Below are 14,060 nucleotides of genomic sequence, written 5' to 3' on the forward strand. Positions count from 1 at the left end.
ACTGGCCAAGTAACTGGTTTCTGAAATAGCAGAGGGGCACGACGTGTTGACTGCTCTCCCAGGGGCCAGGCATCCCACGCCAGCACGCAGCACACGTCCTGCTCCACACACAACAGTGCGGCAAGCAAAGTGTACAGGCTGGCAGCAACACCTGGTGCAACAACTCCTCTCCTTTCTGCGAGCCATGCAGCCTGCAAAACTCATCCTGCCGGTCCTCCTCCAGCATCAGCCTGTCATGAAGCAGCACACACTTCTCTTCCACCGTCCTTACTCCTCAGCCAATAACACAACCCAACCGCTGGCATGCTCCTCCACACCGCCTCTCCCTCCAGCTGTGCTGCAGAACCAACGTGATGCCTACAGGAGCTCATCCTGAGGAACAGGATGGAGTTCAAAATTTACAGCTGCCTACACCTTCATAAGTGGCTCTCCTTAGACTTGGAGTCTCTAAGACTACAAACCCTGGCTGACACGACCAGGGCTCCTCCACGCCAGTGCTCTGTGCTCCAGAAAGCAACAAAAACAGGAAGGATGAAAAGATGTTACAAAACGAAGAACAACCAGCCCCGTTTCTCCAGTACCAGAACACAGGTCTCCAGTACGGCCCACCCGCTGGGAGGTGCCAAGCCGCTCTGGGAGACCCCTCTGCTCACCGGTTGCCCCCAGCCCCCTGCGTGGCAGGTACCCCCCTCCCCATCCCCACGCCGCAGCAGGGCTGGCACTCATCACACACATTACCCCGGTGAAAAACCCATCTCAGACATACCTTCCTCCCCCATCCTAATAAAGGTCAACTGAAGCAGGACGCTGGGCATCTGCAATGATCCCACAGAACAAGGCCTGCAACCAACGCAAGCGGTAACTGCAGCAACACAGAGGCAGGGGAACAGGACCCTGCTGCACCATCTGGAAGCACAGTCGCTCGCGTGACGCACAGGTACTGCACAATGCTTGGCCACCGGCCGCGGCCTGGCTGGGTTCAGACCTGCCGACGTTACTACAAATCCATTACCCCAGCTGGCTCCCTCCTCTCCAAGGTGCCATAACAAAATTCCCCAGCACATGCAAAGCATTGGTGAAACAAGCAAGGCCTACAGCATGAATTAATCCTCTGTCTATGACGTGGATAAAGGAGGAGAGGACACCCTTCTCTAAGGACTCCAGTGTAACCATGGCTAGAGCACTGCAGCCCCAGGTAGGAAGGTATTTATGTACCAGAAAGTAGTGGGAACAAAGTGTAACAGCTTGTGAATTATCTGGAAGAGGGAAAAAAAAATGGAGAAAGTAACAAAGAACAAAATTTAAGGATGTAACAATGCTCTGGGAATTTAAGACGTTATGATTTTTCATCATTAACCCCCACTTACAGTCTCTGCATGAGAACTACGTATTATCCCATTTCATACTCCAGCTGAGGCAAACATTTGGTGGTTTGCCCAAAGTCAGCATCAGAGCTAAAATGGATCTTTTGACTTCCAAACAAGCTCACAGTGTTAAGCTGCTTTTAACTGTCTCTACGGAAGATGAAAAACAGCAAGAAGAAAGGAACTGGGGAAGGAAGTACTTAAGACTAAAAGGGACAAAATTAACAGGAGAAAATTAGAGAAATTTAGGCTCCGACATCTGAAGGAGCTTTCGAGGAACAAACACCTGGGTGCTGCAGACCCATCTCCCAGAGGAAAGGCCAGAGCTCCCGTTCCTCAAAGCTGGAGGTGAAAGCGCTGACTGCAGCACTCTGGGGGACACGGCGAGCCCCACCAGCCCCGGTGGGACCCATCGGGTGCCTTCGCCTCCAGCGGCTGGGCCCAATGCCCAATGCCACCCTGGGCACCTGCCATCCCCTTGTCCCCAGCACCATTGGGGACAGGAGCCCCACTCCTGGCCCCAGCACCGGAGGTGCCGGCTCAGCCCCAGCGGGCGGCTGCTGCCTCGCTCCTCCACGTAGCCGCACATAAATCACACCGGCTCTCAGTTCACGGAGTGCGTTACGCTGGGGGGCCGGGGGCGCCTCGCATTAGACACCAACAAAGCAGAAGGTTAATTTGAAACTCTCAGCCCCGCTGCTGCGTGTTTGTCTCTCCCCCACCCTCCCTCCTTGCTCTCCTTTCTGTGCAAAGCCTGACATCTACAGTTCTGTCTGGCACAGTCAGGGGCTGCCGATGGGAACTGCGCGCAAGGACAGCGGCCAGCCGCGCTCCGCTCCTCCGGGCAGCTCATGGCCGCTCGGCAGGGTTTCACTCACTCACACGCTGGCAGGCACAAAGCAACCTCAGCCCAGCCAGGGGACACACACCGGGAGCAAAGACCACCCCAGCAACGCTGCCCGGCAGTACCACTTCTCGGCGGGCTCCGAAGCACCAGCGGCCACCGTACACTGCTGAAGCTCATCTGAAACAGCTCCCGCCGCTGCGCATTGACATCTAACGCTGTCAAACAGAGTAAACCTAAGGAGAACTACGGCCTCGTGGCATCACCTCCACGGCTGTACTACAGGAACTTACTGCACCCCAGCACTTCAGGGGCAGCCTTTCTGCTCTGCTTCCAGAGGTGTCCAAGGGTCTGCAACACAAGAGATACAAGTGAAATGCACAAGCTGGTGTGCACAGCCTGAATCCAGAATACCTTCACACTGCAGGAGCAGCTCTGGTTAGCAGATCCTGCAACTCACAAACATGTGCCTAAGACACCAAGCAGCTCCGTGCTTCATGCACTCCCCCTGCTCAGTCTTCTGAACTACCCTCCAGGCCTGCTAGCACATTCTTCCTTTACACAGTATCTCACCAAAAATACCTTGGTGAAGAACCCCCAGATTATGCATTATCCCAAACAACATGCACCTGACTGCAACTCAGCTGGCTGTGCCTCTGCACCCCCCTTGCCTCCCCCTTCTTCACTAAACTCTCTTAAAACAAGAAGGAAAGACCAAAAACCTACGAGCCCGTCACCAGACGTCACAGGCATTCAGGAAACACAGCAATCCAACCTAGCAGGACCAAGCACATCATCGCGATGTTACTACCAACATTTAAGTACGTGCTCTGAATTCTGTGGTGAGCATCAGTCTGTTTGCACAAGACAGTCAGTGGCAGTGTGGCGAAAGGAGGGTTAAAACTCCTGCTACCGAACCAAGCCAACCAGCCATTTTGGAGCTAGGCTACCACCAGCCAGGGAAGCGCGGCTGTGAGTCCGAGGCAAACGTAAGGTGGGACATGGGGTGCTTTGCTGCCACTGGCAGGGACCTGAGGGGTCGGGAGCAGCTCCCAGAGCACATCTGCTCCCATCCTCCCTGAGGAGGGACCGACTCTCCAACAGGCACGCTTGGGCCATCAAAATAAACATTTACTAAGAGCTAACGTGTTACAGGCCCTGCAGGCTCCACTTTCCCAGATACCAGGGCGGGGGGCGGATAGGAGAAAACCTTTTACCAGAACTGCCATGCACGTCGTCTGCTCCAACATCACCAACGAGCGAAGGAACCCGCGCAGCTCAGCCCTCACCAGATTTAAGACCCGAAAACCCGGGCACTACAGGGCCAGCACCCTCCTGCTCCCCAGCAACATGCACCACGCAATTCAAAACACTAGGAAATGTTTGTTTTCCTGGAGGAAAAAAAAAATATATATATATTGCTGCTCTGCTTTGCCTTTTATTAGCAAGAGGCATGTTTGGCACTTGTGACATAATGAAATTACAATCAACAGCTAACTGTCTTTCTCCCAGCAGCAAATTCAAGGGCAAAGCAGGGTGGCTGCAGCCTGCCAGCGGCAGGGCTCCTCAGCACCCAGACCGTCTCACCATCCTTCCACCTCACCGGCCAGCCGGGCTCGGCCCCATGCCGCCGGGACCCTGGACCCCTCCTTGGCGGCTCCTGGGATGCGCTGGGAGCCACCTGTCAGCTGTGGCCTGTGCAGCCACCGGCACAGGTCTCCTTTCCCGACACCCCCAACCAACAAATAATTTCAGATGGGAATGAACTTTAAGCTGTGTTTACAATCTGCCTCTGGAAACACACACAGCACACACCTGACGCAGAATACCACCGCTCTCCAGCCGGCGTTGCTGTGGAGATGAACACCCACCTCCTGCACCGACAGATGGACATGTCTGTCTGGCGGAGCCAACGAGGAAGCGCTGGAAAGCGCTCACTCCTGGCCGGCGCAGCGGGACCCGAGCAAGACCCACAGCATCTACAGGGGGAAGGAAAAACACAGACACGAGCAGGCTAGTGTGGCCCGCTCCCCCACCAGTAGCTGCAGGGCAGAGGCATGCCGAGGCTTCCCGGTCCAGTGGGATCCCCGACCCAGTGGCAAGGACTGCCACCTCCCTAGCAGCAAGGGAAACCCGACTCATCCACCCTGGTTTTTGTTGGGTTTTTTTGTTTTTGTTTTTGTTTTTTAAACTAGCTGGAATTTATCTATTTCTCCAATCCCTGCCTACACACAAATCCAACCTTGGGAGCAAACAAAAATGCATGAATCGCAGATCAGAGACAAAGCAGGAGGCGGGACGGGCGGCCCTGCTCCCTCCTGCCCTCACCTCACCCCACGGCGCGAGGCGGTTATATTTAGGTACCGCCACGGTCTGCGGTGCCGCGGCCCCCCTCGGGCACGGCGCAGAATGCAGATTTTCCAGACAACAGACCACAACAGCTCCGTCAAAACCATTAGAGGCTGCAGCGCCCAGGCCTGCGCACAGATGTTTTGATTCCCACTCTCCTGCCACGACAGCCCTCGACAGCCCCGTCACTGCCGCGCCACCACGCACTGGACACCCAGCCCAAATTTCGACTGGCAAGGGAGGGAAGGGCAGCCCCGCTCCCCACTGGAGGAGTTCCTCTCTCCGGTCTTCCCTTGCTGCCTCCCCCCAGGGACGGCAAGGCCAGCCTCCCCCAGGGGCTCCCAGAGGGGCACGGGGGGATGCCCCACCATGAGGAAACAGAAGCAGCGCAGAGGGAGGCAGCCCCCATAGGTGCCCCGCTCCAGCCCCAGGGGCCTCTCCCAGGCCGAAGACCCCGCGGTTGGTCGGTCGCAAGAGAGCGCAGGACGGGCACAGCCCCACGAGCGGCATGGGGGTCCCACACGGGGCCAGGCCAGGGGGAGCAGGCAGGACCCAGCTTTGTTCGCGGCCCACCTCTCCTGCCGGCTGGACACGCGGCCCCTGAAGCCACACAAAGGCCGAACCTCGGCTGCGCTCTGGTGAAGGGAAGCGGGGAGCCGTGAAACACTCTGCCTCTTCCCAGCTCGTCCCTCCTGAACCGCACCGACCTTTCCAGCGCAAACACACCTCCAGCTCCAGCACCACGGCAGGGCCGGTGCGCGCACCACCACCACCAGCACCTACGAGAAGATGGTTGCTGAAAACTCTCCCACCGCAGATGAGCGAGTCTGACACCGGTGGGGGAAACGCTCAGGCGAGGGAGTCAAGCCCCAGTAGAACACAGTGTGTGAATAAAGTTGATGTAAAAGCCTGCTAGTCGTTTTTCAGCTTCTCCATGCAACATTTTTTTAATTATTATTATTATTACTATTACTATTATTATTTTGGAAAGCGGAAGGAAGTGTTAATGGGGAGGCTAACGCAGCCAGCCATATGTCCATCAGTTTGGGATTTAGCGATCCCCGCTGAAGCTGTTCAACTGCTGGCCAGGCCCAAAGTAAATCTGCTCCTCCGTGCTGCTCCCGGCCTCTGGCACGACACCGACGGGAACCGGGGCGGTAGGTCAAAACAGAGAGATGAAAGAGGGACACGCGCCTGTGCTTTTGTCAAAGCGGCCGCCGCCGGGCCCTGGTTTGACAGCAGCCACGACAAGGCCAGGCGACTGTACCAGGCATGCGGGGCCGCCCGCCCGAGCAGTACCTTGGCTGGGTCCTGCGGGAACAAAAGGCAGCGACAGGGCGGGAGGGAGGGTACAGGAGCTCCCGCAGCCGAGGGCCAGCGCTGCTGCAAGCGGCACCGCTGCCACGCGGGAGAGGGGCTGGAGCGAACTTCCTGCTGCCCACTCCTCCCAAAATGACCGCGTTTAAAAAGAAAAGGGGGGGGAGGGAAATACAAATACAGCAAAGCAACCTCTGCATCCAGACGCGGAGTTTCTCTCCCCTCTAATATGCCTTTTGTTTGCTTTTGTTTCTGGCCGAAGGCGGCCTGTGGAGCTGGACCCAGGCGGGAGGGTGGCTCGGGAAGCCGGGTCCCCACACCAAGGCCGGTGCAGGAGGAAAGCCCTCAGCCGGGAGGCAGAGCAAGGGCCCCGGCAAGCCCCGGGCCTGGCTGCGGGGCTGGCGCTGCACGGCAGTGGGGAGCCCAGCGCAGCCCCGCTGCCGCCCGTGGGGGCTGCAGGGGGTCTGGGGCCCAGGATGCCTCGCTCCGCGGCTGCCCCCCTCCCGGCTGCTCCCCAGCCTCTGCCGGTGCTGCAGCCGAAAAGCCACGCTCCATCTTGCACTTAATGCCGGACCAGACAGTGCTCCCTAATGAGGGAGCATTACAATCAGCTTGTAATGCTGAATTTTTAATGCTGCCAAGGGCTCTGTTACATAATAAAGGGGGAAACGGGAGCAGAGCGCGGCTGGCGGGGCGTCCCGCTCCCCCCGGCCCGGCGCAGGTGGCGGCCCCAGCCCACCGGCTGCCCCTCACGCCCCCTGACCCGCCGCTTACCACCAGCACCGCGGGACGGGTCGCGCACAACACCCATCGGAGCTCCTGCCCTGCCGGGAGGGTTGCACAAACTTTCCTCAAGTGCGTGGACGGGTGATGCCAAAAGGCTCGCTCTCCTCTCCGCCAGAGCTTGGCCGGGAAATGATTTAAAAGCAAAGTTCACGAGCATGTTAACTGCATGCTCTCGTATGTTCCCGTACATACAGTCTGCGCTGCTCCTCTCAGTAATACCCTAAGACTGTAAATCTATAACCACTGCAATGATTTAGTGATTAAAAACATGATAACATATTGTGTAACTGCAAACCACAGAATCCCTGCCAACTCTCCTCCAAGATACAGGAACAAAAATACAGAAAATGTGTTGCTCGCAGCAGTCTTCCTAAACTCAACGGAAAGATTTTAATAATAATAATAATGAAAAAAACCTAGACATCAGAAAAAGGCTGGATACAATGCAAAGCTGGAAAAAAAAATTTAAAAGACAGTTTTAAATACGATTCTTGCTCTAACAAATTACAATCTAAACATGCCTTGCTTTTTTCTCTTTTTAAGTTTGTCGTAACTGGAATAACTGGTCTTGTGTGATGTCTTGCATATTCAAAGTGCTTTGTAATAGGATACGGAGACCAAACCTTATTTGCCTAAACTCAATGGGTTTTATTTTTTCCCCTCTGCCCCCCCCCCATTTCTTTTCCTTTTATTTTCCCTCCTCCCCCCCCCACCCTTCTCCCCTAACAGGGAGGATGCGGGGGGGGGGGGGCAAAAGGAAGAGAAGGCTTTAAGCTGTAAAGAAAATACCTGAAAGGGGAGGCTGCGATTTGTAATATGGCGAGGAAAGCCAAGTATTATATATGTATTTTTAAAGGCAGCTGTGGGAGTTTTGGCCTCTAAGCAGCCAACTTGACCCCATTCTCTCTATTCTCTTATTTCCCCCGTTGCAGGATTCCTGCACCTTCAGTCGGATTCGAACTCAATGTGACCCTAAGGAGGGAGTCACCGAGCCTCCAGAAAATTGCTCCATATTAAACAGGAGCGAGAAGAGGAGAAAGACAGACGGCCAAGGAAGGGACGTGTACGTATTACATCTCCGCACAAAGTACAGGACATACCCGAGAGCAGCTTCAAGCACAGCTTGAAAGAGAAACAGACCTTTCTCAGAATCAAAAAAATATTTTTTTTTTTTTAAAGAGTGGGGGGAGGGAGTTTAACAATTTCAAAAAAAACCCCCCACAACCCAAATTATAAATAATTCACACCAAGAAACCCGCGTGTGCGTGATACATACATGCGCATATATACACAGACATACAGACGTACGTGTCCCTCACGCAAACACACACTCTCCTCTGGAGGGTTAGTTTCAGGAGAGCATGAATCGCCTTCCCTCCGAGGGCGAGGAGCACAGTTTATTCAGAGGAATCAATAGGAAAGAGCATTTGCAAATATTTAGATAAGCGCCGTGCGATTCAGCATTAAGTAATTAAAAACTGAAACTGAGAAGGGGGGGATCGGCCTACAGTGGCGTTTGCTGCCACCTCTCCCATCCCCCTAGCCGCATTCTTCCCAAAACTGAGCCTGCCCGCGGAAAACAAAAATCATAATTACTCTCGCTCGCAAGGCCGCTCCGGGGCACCTCCCGGCGCGGGGCCCGGGCGGGCGGCGGGCCGGGCCGCCCGGGGCCGGGGCAGTTTTAAGCACTTCTTCGCCCCTTTGTTTTCCAGCGCGTCAGCGGCGCGGAGCGCCCGCGGGGCACCCACGGGGGCCCGCCCGCGCAGCCTCTCGCCGAGCGGGGTCCCGGGAGGCGCCGGCTCCGCGGAGCCCACGCGCGCCCGCCGCTCAGCGCGGAGCACGCATCCCCGCGGGGCCGGGGCCGGGCCCCCGCCGCCCCGCCGATCGATGCCCGCGCCCCACCGCCGGCCCCGCCGCGCACAAAGCCGGGCAGCGCCGCGCCGCTCCGCGCCCGCTCCGCGCCCCGCGGCCATGGCCGGCGGGCGGGGCGGGGGCTCCGCGGGCGCGCAGCGGCCCCCGCGGCGCCGGCACCTGCGCGTCCCCGGCGGCGGCGGCGGGGCTCCGGGACGGCGAGCGGCACAAAGTTTGCTGGGGGATCCGGGGCGGTGGGTGGGAGCGGGCGGGAGGGGGGGCCGGACCAGCCCCATGCAAAGCAGCCCGGGCGCCCCGAGCAGGAGGAGCCCGAGCGGGGGACAGGGCAGAAAAGTTGCCACTTACGCGGTCGCTGCTCCGGCGGCGGCGGCGCTTTTAATCCCGGGCGGCGGCGCGGGGGCTACAGATCCCATGCAGGCTGCGGCGGCTGCGGCGGCAGGAGCGCGCTCCGCGGAGGGGCCCGGGGCAGCAGCAGCGGGAGCCGGGGGCAGCAGCCGGAGCCGAGCGGGAGCCGCCGCCGCCGCCGCCGCTGCCCAGCAGCAGCATCGTTGTCGGGGAGTTTGCAGCCCCCCGGAGAGAGGGGGCCGCGGGCGGCGGCAGCAGCAGCGGCGGCGGCGGTCGGGTCGGGGCGGAGCGGCGCGGCGCGGAGCGGAGCGGGCGGCGGGGCTGGCGGTCGCCGGAGCAGGAAGCGCCCGGACTCAGATCTGATGATTGGGAAGAAAAAAAACTCTTTGGATCTTTATTCTGCTAATTAGTTTCCTGCAAAAAATGGCTGATTAGTGCAGTGCGCATGTGCCTCATTACCCAGGCACGACGGGAAGGGCTAATTAGCCACCTTCTGGATCAATAAGATTCAGCCCAGGCGGCGGGGGAGGGAGCGAGCGAGCAGGAGCGGGCGGGGGGAGCGCGGCGGCGGCGGCGCCGCACCGAAACTTGGGGCAAGCGGCCGGCCCCCAGCCCGCGGCGGGGGGGGCGCCGCTCCGCGCCCTGCCGCGCAGCGCCGCGCCGGGGAGGGGGCTGGCGGGCCGGCGGGCGGCTCCGCTCCGCGCCGCACCGCTCCGCGGCGGCGGGGCGCTCCGCGGGGCCACCTGCCCCCGCGCCCCGGGCGGGGCCGCGCCGCCCCGCGCAGGGCAGGGCAGGGCAGGGCAGGGCAGGGCGAGGACGACCCCCGCCGCCGCCGCCGCCGAAGTTTCCCCGGGAGGAGCCGGGAAAGTTGCGGCCGGCAGCGAGCGCAACTTTGTGCCGCGCCGCCCCGGCGGCGGCCCCAGCGCGGGGCGGGCCGCGGGCGCGGAGCGCGGCGAAGCGGCCCCGCAGCATCCCCGCGGCGCGGCCCGCGCTCCCGTTCAAACTTTGCGGCCACCTTTCCGAGCGGGACAGCGGATCAATACAGCCGCGTCCAGCCTCGCTGGGAGCCGGGCTACAGGTTTCACCAGCCATCGCTGGCAACAGCTTTGTCATTTTCTAAAAATAAGAAGCTAAAAGTTATTGTAGAAGAAGGGGCTTTTTTTGTCCCCTGCACAATATGCCTTTTGTGAGTTTAATGCCATTCTGGGGCTCTCTATAGCCCCGGACAATGGGGAACTCCAGGAGGCGGCTGTGCCTCTGCCTTTTTTCTTTCTTGCTTTCTCTTTTCTCCCCCCACCCCCTCCTCTTTTTCCCCTTTTTTTTTCTTTTTTAGGAAAGGATGCAACATTCCTCCAGTCCCAACAGAACCTCTGCTTTGATTAAATAAATATTTCTCTAGTCTTACGGTAACATTTTTCACTTTCTGTTCGGGTCCATCTGCGATTATTATTTAAAATTTTTATTTCCAGCAGCTTTTCCCTCCCTGCTGCAGCCCTGGCGAAAAATGTAGATGATCGTTGGGAATGTGGGATTTGAATTTTAGGAGGAGGTGAACCAGTAAAGATCCTCTATCCAGGCTTCAGGAATATGTTTTCTTCATCTTTCTGTAAGAGACTATTTTAATACTGGCAGCTGAATTAAATAATCTCTCTTGAAAATCTAAAGAAGGTTTTCAAATTGCTTTTTTTTTTCCCTTTTTTCTTTTTTTTTTTTTTTTTAATTTTTTATTTTTAATAGTAACCAAATAATTAGCTTCCCGGTTTGTTTCATAACACTGAACAAGGAATGCAGTTGCGGTCAGTTTTTCCATTTGGGAGAACCTTAATGTAGATGTATTTTATACTGAAAGGTAATAAACTGCATGTTTGTTAGTAAGTATTTTTAATGAAATGTATCAAGCTTTCCATATTTCTTAATGTGGGGGTAGTCATCTGAAATTATAACAAGTCCCTTTAGTGGGATGGGGGGGATGAAAGAAGAGGACAGATTATTAGAAATTTGAAGAAGGGCTGTACTAGTTGATAGATTACTGGAAGTGTCTTGCATTTGGAAGATATTCACGGGTTTTAAGAAGCGAGGTTTAATACGTACCATAGTTATCTGAATATTGTAAATGCAGCAGTGGTGTGTACTGTTATAATGCGCATGCTGTGTATGAGTTCTTATGGTTTGTTAAATGGATAGACTCCAGTACGTTACCAGTTTGCCTTTAGAAGCTGCCCTTAAAAATTTGTCAGTCCCTGCTCAAAATATGTTTGTCTAGCTTTATGGAAGAATAATTGTTACCATTACTTGCCCTTCCAAAAAAAAAAAAAAAAAAAAAAAAACCAAACAACCCAACAAAAACAACCCCAACCAAAAAAAAAGAAAAAAAAAAAAGGAAAAAAAAAAAAAAAAAAAACCACCAAACCAACAAGCCCTGGGGCAAGTAGGATTTTTCAGGGCTGCCTGGGGTGCTATCTGTAAAGGTGCATGTAATTTATAACTGTTGTTCTTGCTGAATATGAAGCAAACATGTTTTGATGATGAAGCTGAGGTGAGAATAAAGTAACCCTTGTCTTTTAGTACTTGGTATAACTTAGAAGAAGTGCCTATTTTCACCAGAGGCTGTAGATCCGGTGGACCGGTCTGAGAATGGGTGCTGCCTATGTACACACTTTTTGCAGAGCAAAGAAAAAGTAAACGTGGAGAAGGTGCCAAGCAAATCTAGTAACTGTCGATACTCCAGAAATAGGCACCTTCACAGGAACATGTGCAAACGCAGAGTCTGGTAGCCATGTACGTTTTCTTTGCCTTTGCATCGCGAATTCTAGTTTTGTGTTGCTGTCCTCTAATTTCCCATGACAACATATGGATTCCATAAATGCAAACATGCCGAAGTGCATCTGTCTGGGTAGTTAACACAAACCAAACATCCCCCTTTTCGGCGATTCTGCTGTTCCTCTGGCCGTGCTGTGCTGTGCCCTCCTGCGACAGCCTCTCGCTGCTCCTGCATTCTTGTCCTTTCATGCTCCCGGGGTGATCTTGAGTGCCCCGAAAGGGAGGAGGGCAGCGGGTGCCGGGGTCAGAGGCGCCGAGACCACGGCTGTGCCCAGGAGCGGAGGGGTTAAGCGGGGAGAGGGGAGCGCATCCTGTGGCCCCCCACCCTCCTGGGAGCTGGGTCCAGCCCGAGCAGGCTCTGCACTGGGGTCAAGTCCTAGAACGTCTTCCCTCCCCTCCTGGCAAGGGCAGGAGACGAGGCTGGGAAGGGAAACAGCCAGATTGAGCGGATGGCAGAGGTTTGCCCCTCGTCCTGAATGCAGCCGTCCAGAGGCTGGGGAATGGAAGAGTTCCCATTTCTACCAGGGTGCAAAAAGAGGCGGCGAGGGGTATGTGTGTGCATGTGAAAAGAAGGGAACGAACAAGTGATGACTGCAGGACCAGCCAGATAAACCACTGTGCAAATACCAAAATAAATCTAAGGAATTAAGGAATAATTTGTACAGTAATCGTTAGGTACAATTACACATACGTGCACGCATTTCTCATCTAGAAAATTTACTTCCATTAAGATTTCTTTGTTCTAGGCAAAAAGACAATCCAGTTGCTAAAATATAAGAAGGGACTACCCTTGCTTTAATTAGAAATCTCAATACAGCCTCATCTGTAATACTACGGATGCCTCTTGTTTCTGTATGTGTATCTCTACACCTGCATAGATAGGATTTTTGGTTCAAATAGCTTTTAATGTGCTTAGTAGAAAGAAGCTCTCAGTATCAGATCTGCAGGGAAAATAAGACTGATTTTTCCCATAGGAAACTTGGGATGTTTAAGATGCAGTTGAATTATTAGATTAACCCTATTTTTTTGTCTCACAGCATATCTGATGTATTTGCACATAGAATCATATATTTTCATTTATATGTTATTTTGAACAGATGGAACTAATACCAGTGCTTTAAAGGAAAGTTATTATTTGTAAAAATGTATACAGATTAAGAGGAACAACTTTGAAGCAAAATGTTTTTCTGAGGCAGCGCATATGGCTTTCTGGACATAACTTTCAGAAAAGATGGTTGTTATCTTTGACATGTAAAATAGGGGTTCTGCAAGGAGACCAAGTCCTCCCGTAGAAATACGACTTGGCTGCCGAGCGGCTTAGGAGCAGCTCTGTCCTGAGGCAGGAGTGGGCCAGATTTGCTATGGCTGTGGTAAAAGCAGTTGGCTACGGTGGATTTTTAGGGTGCCACAACCATATCACGTTGCTCAGGCACCAGGCTGGCTGCACACTGCCTCCCTCCACCTGGCACCGTGGGGGAACTGGGCTAAAGCTTTGAGGTGGAAGAGGCTGACTGGACAGGAGGGACTAATGTATGGATATAGTAAGAAAAAAGTTCCAGGCTATCGTTCTAAATTCAGGCTTTAAAAATTATTGGGGGGGGGGGAAATCCCGCTTAGGAAAAAAATCTGCATAATATCATCCTCTTACGTAGCTTTGTGCTTCTTGGAAGTATGTCTGAAGAATTAGAACAAAGCGTAGAAGGCCAGAGTCCTTGAAGGAGCTCCAAATGATAAAGTCTGCCATTCATTTTAAACACAGCGTGCATTGTGAAAACACAGGTCAATTTGAAGGCATTTGTCAGATTTCCAGTTCCCTCTACTCCTTTACAATGGAAATTTGCAATCAAATCCCTGTACTAGAGTTGGGATGTCTGTCTTTATCAGTTTTTATTACTTCATACTCAAAGCATTGTCCAGGTAAGCTATCTTTTAATTTAGAAAGTTTGTTTGCATGAAGTTGCATACAAGAAGGGGGAAGGCTGACATGAATTAGACTGGAGCAGATGCATTTATTTAGGGGTTTGGAAAGGGGGGAAAGGGCAGACTATCAGCAGCGACTGATTGCAAAGGGCTGTCTAAGCTGCAGAAGCGATCTGATACCATTTAAAGACACCCAGCAAGAGGCATGGAAAGGGATATTCCAACAGCAGCGCGTTCATTGTTGGGATGCAGAAATGCAGCAGGGCTTAGAAAGAGAGGGCTGGAGAGACGCACTGCTGAGCAATTCTAGCCAGATAACGGGAATTTCTTCTGGAGGCACGTACGTGTTGTTTAATGGGCAGGGGGCTGCCCCCTTTATTGCTGAGAGAGATGTGTGGGTATGCTAGAGGGGGACGCATCTATTTCTCTAGAAGAAATACATA

This window comes from Aptenodytes patagonicus, chromosome 11 (genome assembly GCF_965638725.1).
Source record: "Aptenodytes patagonicus chromosome 11, bAptPat1.pri.cur, whole genome shotgun sequence".
NCBI lineage: Eukaryota > Metazoa > Chordata > Aves > Sphenisciformes > Spheniscidae > Aptenodytes > Aptenodytes patagonicus.